Here is a 13,475-nt window from a genome sequence, read left to right on the forward strand (position 1 = left end):
TATTTGTATGTAAATTGTATTGCACTTTCTGTTGGCATTAAAAATTAAATTTAATTATTGTTATATAGTGTTGGATGTGCTCAGACCCAAACTGACTTGCATAAGATCGCGAGAGTGTTCTTGGAACCATCACACCGTCATCAGTGTTTCAATCATAAAAGTACCACTCATTTGCCAAAAACTGTTATGCTGGGCACTCGTGAAGTATTCCATAACGGTTCAACTATTTTCACACACGAAACAACTCTTGCGACGCTGGCATCTCCACAAGTGAATCAAGTGTTGACACTTCTCGGCATGCAATCGAATCCCCAAGGCCTTCTCCAACACAAATATGGTTTTTGCCATTGCCTCTTCAGGAGGAATGACTATTGGGAGGGAACTTCCTCCTGGCTTGACTGAAAATCCGATTAACTGAACTGAGCATGTGCAGTTGGACAGTGCTGGTGTCAGCAACTGAATTACACTGCTCATTGCGATGGGGATTGCTCAGGGGACTTCAGAAAGGATCCCCACCAGCCAAGATATTCATTTTTTTGCGATTCAGCAGGTGGGGAGTGGGGTTGAAGAGCTGAAATGCATTTTATGCCCACCCAATCTATCCCCAGGTACACTCAAAAATTGAGATTGGGCTATACTTCTGATTTGGGTGCCATTGGTAGAATTTTCCCCTAAATGCTATTGTTTGGGTGAAAGACACCGAAAATCCCCCTAATGATTCCCAACAAGCCCACAAGTGTGCTCTTAATAAAACATATCATTAAAAAATAAAAAAAATAAACTATTTTCCTGCTCTCTGATCTTATTATGGCCAGACAAAAACGAAAACTGTTTTCACATTGTGCTCTTTTTGACACAAAGCAAATGAATTAAGAGATATCCACTATAATAAAACCCTTAGCGCACACGTGCACTTCAAACTCAGTGGGTCCGTGATCCGTGGCGCCGTGCCCACGCAGTGCCTGCCTCAGCTGATTTCCTGCTCTGATCTACTTCCTGCCTTCTGACTAGCTGCCGCTGCCGGGACACCTTCTCACTCCTGGACCAGCAGCCGCGGGCCATTTGCTAAGCCGGCCCACTTCGATAATGCGATCCGAGCCGGCCTAACAAAAGCCCTGAGGTGCCCGGCCTAGTGGATGCTGGACAGGGGGAGCAGGGAAGGGAGAAGGGGTGCTGCTGGACGGGGTGAGGTAAAAGGAAGGGATAACAGCTACTGCAGGACAGGGGGAGCAGAGAAGGGGTGCTGATGGACAGGGGGGGAGAGAGACATAAATAAAGGCAAAAGGAAGGGAGAGAAACAAAAATAAAGACACATAAATAATGAAAGGTGGCAGGGAAAGAGAAAGAAAGATAGACATACAGAAAGAAAGAAAGAAACAAAAGCCTATGTCTAAACATCTATTCTAGCACCTGTTAATGTAACGGGCTAAAAAACTAGTTTACATATAATATATTCAGTTCATCTACAGGGTAATTCTAAGGAAAGAAAAAAAATCTACTTATTTTGTATAGGGGTTTATGAAAAATAACTTCAGTGTCATTTCAATATCACAAGAAGACACTTCAAGGAATGTGTTTCTGTATGATAACACGTTTTTGGATCTTTTAAGACCACTGGGGTATTTGTTATCTCACTTCAACGTAAACCTTGTGTCTGTTTTTAACTATAAGATGGATGTCCCTAATTTTCTTGCTGCTTTTGTTTATCGTGCAAACTAAGCAGGCTAATATAGTGGCCATGGAAATCATTTAATTAAAAGCATGTTCCTTAATTAAAAATAATCAAAATATGTTGGCTGAAATTCGAGTGCAATGAACAAAGGCTACCACTTGCTCTGGGTTCCTTAATTCTGTTTTGCTTATTTCTTCCCAATTTCTCCTTATCTATATTGCTGGAAGGAGTTTTAGAGAATGACGTGGACATCTGATAGCATGAGCAGACTAGAGCGGAGTTAAGCTCTGGTTGTGGTGGCAGAGATCATCCTTTATATGACAATGAGTTACTGGAGCATTACTCTGGAAAGAGGATGGTACAAAACTCCATCCTGATATACCTGACGAAATATATAAAATCAATAACTACATTAAAGGTAGTGTAAATAGTCTGAAACTCAGATTTCAGAAAAAGAGAGGACAAAGGCTCTAGGTGCAAAATGGTGCCACTGACCTCTAGTGGTGGTCTTAAAGTACTACTGCTAGGGGTCAGTCTTCCATATAAGGTCAATGTGTTGCTAAAGGTTATAAAGAAAGTACATTCCATTTTTGCTAATTGGAACTCCTTTTACTAAGATGTGTTAATGGATTTAGCATGCACTAACAATTAGTGTGTGCTAAATTTTAATAAGCCTATTTTATTCCTGTAGGCTTCTTAGCATTTAAAAAATGCTAAATCCATTTTCACACCTTAGTAGAAGGAACCCTATGGGGCTCATAATCAAAAGAGAAAAACGTCCAAAAACCGGCCTAAGTCGGCACTTGGACAAACATTGTCCAAATACGTCCAAGTGCAGATAATAAAAACGGGTTTTGGACATATTTCTAAACGACTTGGGCCTTCATAGTGCCGCTGAACGACCAAAGCTAAATGGGGCATTTCAGGAGGCGTATCGAGGGCGGGAGTTGGGCGGGATGTGGGCCGGCTTAGACTTAGTCGTACAGCATGTATAACCGAAAGTTATACAGCCTAGGATCGACGGAACTTGTAAAACATAGTCTAAGTCACAAAAACCCATTTAAAGTCACCAGATAGGCACTGTAAACACATAGAACAGACCCCACACACTACCTCAGTGATCACCGACCCCCCCCCCTACCCCCATAAAAATATTAATCACACCTTTAAAATTCAGCCTCCAGACCATCATCACCTGGCCGCCTGGCATAGGAAAGCCTAGTCATCCAGCACAGAGGTGGCTTAAGCTGTTTTGAGGGTGGGTTACGGACTCGTGGAGAGGAGGACCCATGCCCATAAGCCCCTGTAATTACTGCATTGATACTTAAACATGTGCACTCCCATATATACCCCCAAAACCCATGGCATATAAGTGGCTCCTGCAGCTATAAGGGCTATTAGGGTGGTAGATAAATGGGTCTAGGGGATTCTGGAGGTGTTTTGGGGGCTCACCATGACCTATAAGGGAGCTGTAGTGAGGAGAAGACATGGCACTCTTTTTGTGAAGTTCACAGCAGTGCCCTGTAAGGTACCCCACTGTTTAGGTGCCATGTCTGGGTGTTCAGTCCATCACTTTGCAGACCCTCCCACGTCCAACAGGGCTTGTTCTAGGCATTTTTGACTTGGACAAAAAGTTGGACGAAAATGTGGTATAAAGATGGACGATTTAGCAGCTTGGACGATCAGATCGGCAGGACGTATAGTTAGATGATTTTCGAAACCAAAAAAATTTTGGTCGTATTTTTCGAAAATGTGTCCTAGGCTGTTTTTTTTACTTTGGACGACTTGTGACTTAGACGAAAACGGACTTAGACGTCCCTTTCGATTATGCCCCTCCACGTGTATTAAATTAGTTTGTCCTATGTCTATATTGCTTGTGCTAGTTTGGCTTCAACTTTGCATTGCTATTTGCAGTTGTACCCAAGCGATATAGATCTTCTTATCAAGAAAAATGACCACAAGAATGCAAGTTTAACTTATTTATAAATGATCTGGAAATTGGAACGATGAGTGAGGCGATTAAATTTGCAGATGACACTAAACTGTCCTAAGTTGTTAAAATGCATGCGGATTGTGAAAAATTGCAGACGGACCTTAGGAAATTGGAAGACTGGACATCCAAGTGGCAGATGAAATTTAATGTGAACAAATGCAAAGTGATGCACATTGGGAAGAATAACCTGAATCACAGTTATCGGATGCTTGGGTCCACCTTGGGGGTCAGCACCCAAGAAAAAGATCTGGGTATCATTGTTGACAATACGATGAAACCTTCCGCCCAATGTGCGACGGTGGCCAAAAAAGCAAACATGATGTTGGGAATTATTAAAAATGGGATGGTTAAAAAAACTAAGAATGTTATAATGTGACCTCATTTGGAGTATTCAGTTCAATTCAATTGTGTTCAATTCTGGTCTCCTTATCTCAAAAAAGATATAATGGCACTACAAAAGGTTCAAAGAAGAGCGACTAAGATGATAAAAGTGTTGAAATTACTCTCATATGAGGAAAGACTAAAACGGTTAGGGCTGTTCAGCTTGGAAAAGAGACGGCTGAGGGGGAGATATGATTGAAGTTTACAAAATCCTGAGTGGAGTAGAACAGGTACAAGTGGATCGAATTTTCACTCCGTCAAAAATTACAAAGACTAGGGGACACTCGATGAAGTTACAGGGAAATACTTTTAAAACCAATAGGAGGACATATTTTTTCACTCAGAGAATAGTTAAGCTCTGGAACGCATTGCCAGAGGATGTGGTAAGAGTGGATAGCGTAGCTGGTTTTAAGAATGGTTTGGACAAGTTCCTGGAGGAAAAGTCCATAGCCTGTTATTGAGAAAGAGATGGGGGAAGCCACTGCTTGCCCTGTATTGGTAACATGGAATTTTGATACACCTTAGGTTTTGGCCAGGTACTAGTGACTTGGATTTGCCACCATGAGAATGGGCTACTGGGTTTGATGGACCATTGGTCTGACCCAGTAAGGTTAGTCTTATGTTCTTATAATGACGCCTAAGCATATATAAGTCGGACAGAGGCGTGGTTTGCGCTGGAAGTTGCTTTATGCATGCTTAAGTGTCGCTATGAGCCTCTGAAAGCGTGAGGTATGCAAAATGCTGGCCTATATTTCACACGCCTATACTAAACTGTAGGTGCAACTCTACTACGCATGCTTAGCGGCTGATTGACAACTGCGCACCTGCACGCCTACAATATATATATATAGAGAGAAAATCAGGCCCTAATTATATTCCTGTTATTTTTGGTGGAGGAGGCATGTCAGAGGCGGAGAATGGGTGCGGGTGCCCACTTGAGGACCCCACAATTAGTATTCCTATCTGTTTGTTCAATGTACAGATGAAAACAACATTGGAAACTGTAGAAACATGGATGACTAACCACAAACTGAAGCTGAACACGGATAAAACCAAAAAAAGACAAAGAACCAACCTTAACTGAATTGATGGCAAATGCAATCAAATACCCAATACAGCCCTCGCTCAAAATTCTGGGAGTAATGATAGACAGATGCTGCACAATGCAGATACATACCAACAAAACTATCCAAAAAGCTTTCTTCACCATGCGCAACCTGCGGAAAATAAGAAAATTCTTTGACAAAGTACAATACAGGATCATAGTCCAATCACTTGTGCTAGGACTTGTAGACTACTGCAACATCCTATATCTACCATGTCCCACCAACATGATTAAACAACTACAGACAGTACAGAACACAGCTCTCAGACTCATCTATTCGCTAGGAAAATATGATCACATCACCAATGCCTATCTAGACTCTCATTGGCTACCGATACGAGCAAGAACCCAATTCAAACTATACTGTCTACTATTCAAAGTACTAAACAGAACTGCACCTATCTACCTAAACAATCGCCTACACCGAAACCTTTCACCCAGAATAAGGAGAACCCAGATCCCGTTCACCTACCCCCCACTCAAAGGCACTAGACGCAAAAAACTATATGACAACCTACTTGCTACACAGGCGGCGAAACTTGACCCCACATCTCCAACAACTGACTATAAAGCGTTCCGAAAAGATATCAAAACCATACTATTCAAAAAACACATCCCAACAACCTAATCTCCCCTCATTTCCTATCCCTACCGCACTTTCCTTGCAATTCCTCCCTTTCAGGCAACATCTAATCAAGTCTCCATGACGATACTTCAATCCATACCCGGAAACATTGTAACCACTAAATATCTCAAAACGTCCGATACCTCTACTTATAAACTGAATCTAGCTTTCTGTAATGTAAAGTTATGTAAGTACAGCAAGGTAATGTAAAGTAATGCAAAGTAAATCTACGTAAAGCTATGTAAAGTAATGTATGAAAAGTTATGTAAAGTAAGGTATGCAAAGTTTGTAAAGTAATGTAAAGAATTGTATTGTCATCGCCTGGAAATGACCAGCCATCTTCTAATGTAATCCGCTTAGAACCGCAAGGTACAAGCGGAATAGAAATCACGAATGTAATGTAATGTAATAATGGAGGAGAAATCATTTTTTAAAGAGCAGCTATCGTCTCCTTTGTAAACAGTAGAAACTGGAAGACAAATATGCTTTTCTTGAATCGAGAGTTTGATGGAACCTGGAGCTGAAAGATTTTTGCATTAAGCCTGAACTTAATATGAGACTGTGTCGAAATAAGTTAGCATTCAGTCCTACAGTGAATGATTTATTATTGGGCATATTTTGCCTGTAGTGGAAATTTCAGGGCCTGTTTATTAACTTGCAGCAAGCTGTTGGGAGGGTTCCCAGTGTTTTGTCCTTCAGTTCTTGTAGAGAAAAATTGTTTTTCATGTGATAACTGGATGGCGGATAACACGATGCTATGTAATACGGCAAATAATATGGACCCCACAATGATGCATTTTTATTAAACACAGGCAATAGTTTGCTGAATAGTACTATTGTACAATAATTACTATTAATCATTTCTATAGCACTACCAGATGTCACCTTATCTGTTCAACCTGTTTGGTGGAAAACATCTTCAGAAAAGCAAATTTGGGGGGGCAATGGGCGGGTGGGGTGGGGTGTGGGTGGGGCTTAACCCTGAAGTGAATGCTGATTGGTCGATCCTTATCTCTGACAGCTGTCAATCATTTTGACATGAGGCGTACCCATTATACTACTATCCAGGTCTCTAGTACCTGGCCAAAACCCAAGGTGTAGCAATATTCTATGCTACTGGAGAAGGGCATGCTACTGATACAGGGCTTTCCCCGTGTCTTTCTCAATAACAGACTATGGACTTTTCCTCCAGGAACTTGTCCAAACATTTCTTAAAACCAGCTACGCTATCCGCTCTTACCACAATCTCTCGCAATGTGTTCCAGAGCTTAACTATGCTCCGAGTGAAAAAAAAAAATCCTACAATTGGTTTTAAAAGTATTTCCTTGTAACTTCATCGAGTGTCCTCTAGTCTTTGTAATTTTTGACGGAGTGAAAAATCGATCCGCTTGTACCCGTTCTGCTCCACTCAGGATTTTGTAGACTTCCATCCTATCTCCCCTCAGCCGTCTCTTTTCCCAGCTGAAGAGCCCTAACCGTTTTAGTCTTTCCTCATACGAGAGGGGTTCCATCCCCTTAACCATCTTGGTCGCTCTTCTTTGAACCTTTTCTAGCGCCGCTATATCTTTCTTGAGATAAGGAGACCAGAAACGAACGCCATACTCCAGCTGAGGTCGCACCATGGAGCGATGCAGGGGCATTATAACATTATTAGGCCCTCTTTTACTAAGATGCGCTAACTGATTAGCTTGTGCTAATCGAATTAGAATGCGCTAAACGCTAACGCATGCATGTTAGTCTATGGACCTGTTAGCATTTAGCGTGCGCTAAATCGATTAGCACGCACTAATCGGTTAACGGACCTTAGCAAAAGAGGGGGTTAGTCTTGTTAACCATCCCTTTTTTAATAATTCCTAGCATCCTATTTGCTTGTTTGGCTGCCGCCGCCACCCATTGTGCAGAAGATTTCATCGTATTGTCTACGATGAGACCCAAATTATTTTCTTGGGCGCTGACCCCCAAGTGGACCCTAGCATCTGGTAAACTGTGATTCAGGTTATTCTTCCCAATGTGCCCACATTAAATTTCATCTGCCATTTGGACGCCCAGTCTTCCAATTTCCAAGGAGCAGTGTAGGATTTGAACCCACAACCGCAGAGCGCCACACGCTCCCCCAAATGTTTTACTTTACATTCTTATTATTTTATCCCATATAACACAGGTTTAGCACTAACCGGCTTCAGTTCCTTTGGGAAATCAAAGAATATTTTCAACAAGTAGAACTCTCCTGGCAGCCAGGTCAGGACCAAACGTAAGAGCTTAGAGTGCCAGCAGCGATAAGTTGCCCGTCTCATGCTTCTCTAAGAGCCTTTGATCAACTTTATTAACTTCAGTGGCATAGTGGCTTGTTGCTATGGTAACCTTTGGTTTTTCCACGAGATAAGAATGTGCAGATAACTCTTTAAAACTGTAAGTTGACACAGTGTTAGCCTCACTGTTCAATGACAGATATTTTGTTCACTATAAAATCTAAAGTGAAACTCTGAGAAAAAGGGGAAATATCATTGACAAAAATGCTGAGTAAGCCAACTTGACGCCCCTCCCCCCCTTCCCTTATTCATAAAGGCTTGGAACAATGACATGGGGGAAGGTCTTTTTTTTTTTTTTTAGTTCAATAAGTTTTATTGTTTTCAGTAAAGAGACAAGAAAAACATTGAATATAAAACATGTCACAACGGAAGGTCTTAATCTCAAAGACCAATAGGAGCACTTGGATCAAAGTGGTAAACAATCTTCCAGCATGATGACATCATCAGTCCTACTAGCAGTGCTGCTTTGCTCTGGGCACAGCCTCAAAATGCTAGCTGCAAATTTTTTACCTCCTGACATTTATTTCTATGTATTTAGGTGAACTAATATGGTGCCACACCACCATATCTTTTGGACCAGGAGTTGTCATTAGAAGTATCAGGCACCACTGCTGATTTACGTGTACAAATGCCTGCAAACCATGGTGCTTATTTTCATGAGGCCATTTATACATGAATGTGGCTACGCTTCTCCCTCCATATTCGCTGTTATAGGGGATTAACAGAACCGCAAATACAGAAAAACCGCGAATAACTTTTTCATATGTTATACGCTATTTTCTATTAAAAACCCATCGTGAATAGGGTGAAACCACGAATAACATGGTGGGAGACCTGGCCTGTTCCTGAAGGAGAGGCAAAACACGGTGAACAAAGTGCTGGGAATCAGCGATTTTCTCTGTAAACACTTGGAATCAGCGATTTCTCTATGCAAGCTGATGTAATTGGGGGGGGGGGAGGAGCCAGCAAGCTATAAACTGTGAATAATTGAAACCGTGAATGCTAAAACTGCGAATATGGAGGGAAAAGTGTACATACATGGAAAAATGACTTTATAAAATTACCCACAGGAAACCTCTACCTGGCCAATACCTTTATTGCATATATTTTATAGAAGAAAAAACTTTATACCCTCAGGTCGCTTAGGGAGCTTGAATTCTCAAAAAGTGACCAACAAGCATAACTTGAGACTATCATAAGTCAGAAAAACCCTCCTCATTCATATATATACAGCACTGCGTAGGTTTGGTAGCACTCTAGAAATAATTAATAGTAGTAATAGTAGCAGATAAATGTAAGGAAAAATAGTAGCACTTAACTGAAATGGCAAATACTCAACGAAGCCCTCCATGTCACCGTCAAGCTTCTTCAGGAGTAGCCACTCGGAAAACGCTAACCAACAATGGACTTTGCTACCTATAAAACCAAACCAAAGGTTACAAGGAAGCTTGATTGTCAGAGGACTCTGCTGAGCATTTTCTTGAACTACCTCAAAAGAGGTCTTTTACTAAGCTGCGGCAAAAAGTGGTCCTTATGCTGGTCTGTCTCATGCTAAGGTCATTTTTACCACAGCCATAAAATGCCCACAGTTTCCTGGCTTTTTTTGTACTAATGGTCATGCACTAATATTTAACTTTAAAGAAAAAAGCATTTGCTCACCAAAACATATCCGAGTGGGATATGGGCCTGGTAAGGCTGACTAAGCTGCCCACTAAGCTGCTCCAGAAATCTGCTTGCTCTTTTGTTACAGCTGGCCATAACATCTGCAGCTATCATTACATTACATTCGAAATTTCTATTCCGCCATTGCCTTGCGGTTCAAGGTGGATTACAAAAGAATTACAAAAAAAACGTATTACATGAAGAAGATATCTGGTAATTTCTAGAGGAGATAAAGAGTAGATGAGGTTGCTTTGGGGAATCGGGAAGGTATTGGGAAGTGGGAAGGAGCTAGCGGTATTAAGTCGTTTGCAGGAATTTTTTTTGAAAAGTAGAGTCTTTATTTCTTTTCTGAATGTTTTGTAATCTGGGGTCATAATTAGTAGACTGGAGATTTGGTTGTTGAGTTTTGCTGCTTGTGTGGCCAGGAGGCCATCGTATAGTTTTTTCCGTTGATTTCTTTGGGGGGTGCATGAATGGAGTGTGGGTTTTCCTATGTTTAGTTGATGTAGTTTGGGTGAAGCATTTGTTCAGGTAGGTTGGGCTGTCGCCATTTATGGTTTTAAATAGTAGACAGTAGAATTTGAATAGTATTCTTGCCGGGATTGGAAGCCAGTGTGAGTTGGGGTATGCCTCTGTGATGTGGTCGTGTTTCCTCAATGAATAAATTGAGGAAACATGACCACATCACAGAGGCATACCTCAACTCACACTGGCTTCCAATCCCGGCAAGAATACTATTCAAATTCTACTGTCTACTATAGATAAGTGTCAGTGCTGTGTTTTGGATTGTTTGTAGTTGTTTTATCATTGTTGCTGGGCAGGGGAGGTAGAGAATGTTGCAATAGTCTAAAAGGCCTAGGACTAGGGATTGTACTATGAGCCGGAACTGTGTTCTATCGAAGAATTTTCGAACTTGTCTTAAGTTTCTCATAACTGCAAATGATTTTTGTAGGTATGTACTGACAAATCTGTCAAGCATCTGCAAGAATGCATGCGACTACAGACGCTGCATCCTTACAGATGTTTGACATATTCATTAGTGCTGCACATCGTTTCACTCGATTGTTTTGTGGAATAATCCAAGAAGTCTTGGTGCAGGCTTGTAGCCAAAACACAGTCCATGTCGAGTCCAGTTTCTGGTTCTACTCTATGTGCTTACATTATTAACGGACATTGTTCAGTTGGACGGCATGGCCTTCTCTGCTGTCTTCATTATCCTTGTGATTTGGTGCAGAGTGAGTTCTTCTTGCTTCGGTTAGAAAAATGTTCACGTCATAAACCTGTTTTAGTACCGCCCACACCAGGCCTCTAATGCCCCCCTTGAGATTTAGGCAAACTGCGGATGAACACCATAGATATTTGTCTAGACATTAGGTTTTGAAAATAGCGAATTTGAACAGTTTGCGAGGAAAACGTCCATCTGCCCCTTTATGCCACTTTCTGGGCATCATTCTTTGTTTGAAAATGAGTCCCTTACTCACCCACCTCCATCACCTCGTTATCCCTGATAATTAACAACTCATTTCTTTTTACAACATATATAACATTTTATGGAATAAGCAGTTGCATCACACACTGTGTGGCTCACTGGTGGAGCTGCTGTCTCTGTACCCAGCAGTTGTGAGATCAAATCCCACCGCTACTCCTTGTGATCCTGGGCAAGTCACTTAATCCTCCAGTACACACCACTTTGAATATCAACTTTGAAACATCAAAGCAACAAAAAGGCAGTATATAAGTCCCCATTCCCTTTTCCTTTCATCAAGCCCAGTATCCTGTTTCCAACAGTGGCCAACCCAGGTCCCAAGGACCTGGCAGAAACCCAAAGAGTAGCAACATTCCAGAGCTGAGATTGTGATGTCATAATGCCTCATCCCACCAATGCCTAAGAGCCAACCTCATCAGTGATGTCACAATGGCTTGATTGGTGAACATAAGAATTGCCATACTCACTCACTGGTAGAGAGCTACTGCTTCTGCACCCAGAGATTGTGAGATCAAATCCCACGGCTGCTCCTTGTGATCCTGAGCAAGTCACTCGGTCCTCAAGGGCCCATCACTTTGAATGTCAGCTTTGAAATGCCAAAGCCACAAAAAGGCAGTATATAAGTCCCCCTTCCATTCCATTCCATTATTTACAGAAAGCTCTCTCGATAGAAAAATAATACCACACCATCTGTTCTCTTGAAAGCTAAGGAGGCAGTGGCTGGGTATAATCTTAATCTTTTGTTTATGAGCTTGTTGTACACAGCTCCTTATAAGACAATAAATACAAAGTAAAATATTCATTATCACTGAGATCATACCTTTAATACCAGGGGTCTCAAAGTCCCTCCTTGAGGGCGGCAATCCAGTCGGGTTTTCAGGATTTCCCCAATGAATATGCATTGAAAGTACTCATGCATATTCATTGGGGAAATCCTGAAAACCTGACTGGATTTTGGCCCTGAAGGAGGGACTTTGAGACCCCTGTTTTATACAGTATAATAGTCTTTATATATTGTATTAAGTACAGAATTATTTTTCTACCATGCATCATAATGTATGTAATGTTTCCTGATTCATTCTATGGATTACTGTTAAGGATATGGTTTTCATCATAGCCAAATGAGGCTCTGCGGTGATTAAAGTGTGATCAAGCATTTGATCTTCTTCCTTGTGGTTCGTGATGACATCATTTTGTGCTCTCTATCCAGTTCTAGGTATTGCCGAGAGCAAACCAAGATATTAGACTAGTGATAAATAGGTTCATTGGTTTTCTAATGAAACGGATATATTATGCAGTCTGGAGCAGATCCTATCCTAAAGGAGCTTATACAATTTTTTGAAGATATGCAGTTCCTCTGAATTTTTTTTTTTTTTTACGGATGTGAATATTTCAACAGGATCTGAATATAAAATTTAGTACACAAAACACAGTGATATTGTTGCAGAAAGAATTTTCGTACCGATTCTTCACATTTTTTGCTGTGTCTGAGCTGCTAAAAGCATCGACTTCTTCAACACAGGATTCACACATTTCACCTCAGGCAACAGACATAAAGCTACAAAAAAAAATGAAGCAAGGGAACCATAGCAATGACAACCATGCTAACAAAGGATGTCATCTCTCTTTTATGAGATCAACAAATAGATGCCACTGAACTTGTTCAGGAAGTACAGGTCATATCATCAAGAATTACTGACATGACAGTAAATCTATATAGCCATAGAAGGATCTCTTCATATAATGGGAAGTCAAAGGAAAGAAGTATCTTCTTTACAGTGAATTGTTTTTCTAGATCAGGATGACAAATATTTATAGTAAATGACTAGTTAAAGCAGCATTATAGGATTATCAAATGCCAACCATAATAGAATATTCTGTCATACTACTATTAGGTAAAAAGCTATGGGGTTCATAATAATAATTAAAAAAAAAAAAAAAGTCTAAAAAGTGGCCTAAATGGGTACTTGGACAATCAAAAAGCCTGATCGTTCAAGTACCCATAACCAAAGCTGGTTTTAGACGAATCTAAAACCAGCTTAGGCCTTTCCCCTGCCTCTAAACGCATAGAGCAAAAAGGAGGGGAAAGGGCGGGAGGTGGGCCCACCTACACTTAGTCGTACAGCAGGTATAACCAAAGATTTAGGCAGGTTTGCCTAGTCGGCATTTATACGTTTTGACTTAGACCAAGTCTAAACAGGTATAAGTGCCGAAAAAGGGGCCGCTGAGCTGATCACAGCAG

The sequence above is a fragment of the Geotrypetes seraphini genome, chromosome 5 (genome assembly GCF_902459505.1).
Source record: "Geotrypetes seraphini chromosome 5, aGeoSer1.1, whole genome shotgun sequence".
NCBI lineage: Eukaryota > Metazoa > Chordata > Amphibia > Gymnophiona > Dermophiidae > Geotrypetes > Geotrypetes seraphini.